The following is a 636-nucleotide window of genomic DNA, read 5'->3' as shown; positions in this document are numbered from 1 at the left end:
CTACAGAACCGTACGTGAGATTCTCACCTCATACGGCTCCTCGTCATTCAATTAATACTAAGAATAGAAGTACGAAATACCTTTCGGTTGTTACCCGATACAAGAGGATTCACAAAATAATTTTGATATTCCATTCTTTCATTTTCAACTCCCTCCTGTGTGTTTGCCTCTACCTCCTCCCTATCCCCCAAATCGATTCGCTAGTCTACTTACTTCAGTGTCATTAATATTCTTAAGAAGTAGTAAGGAGAAGGAGATTCTGTTCCTACTTCAACTTCCCCAGAAGTAAATAGGTATTCACCGTAGTATCTATTTCCTGCTTCGATACTACCGATATAGACTTGGGAGAATTATTCTCTGATGTGGAAGAAATAGAATCTACAAGTGATCTGTGAAAAATCCTTCTACTCTCTAGAACCACCCGAATTGCTAGTGCTAATGATATTCGTTCCAATATGATAGAGTGAATTAATAGATAAAGGTGGAAGAGGGAGATATGGAATGGAAAGATGGAGAATATATTGATTTGATGGGTAGATTCGCTAATGAGTCTCATGTCTGTTTCCATTTCAGTAATATTAAACAGATCGAATATACGGGGGATTGACGGGTTGATGTAAGCTTATCCATGTTATT

Source organism: Dipteris shenzhenensis, unplaced genomic scaffold (assembly GCF_047967505.1).
Source record: "Dipteris shenzhenensis isolate YYH24624 ecotype China unplaced genomic scaffold, Dip_SZ_1.0 scaf0136, whole genome shotgun sequence".
Classification (NCBI taxonomy): Eukaryota; Viridiplantae; Streptophyta; class Polypodiopsida; order Gleicheniales; family Dipteridaceae; genus Dipteris; species Dipteris shenzhenensis.
The sequence above is the reverse complement of the archived record's forward strand: the minus strand, read 5'-3'. Positions refer to the sequence as shown.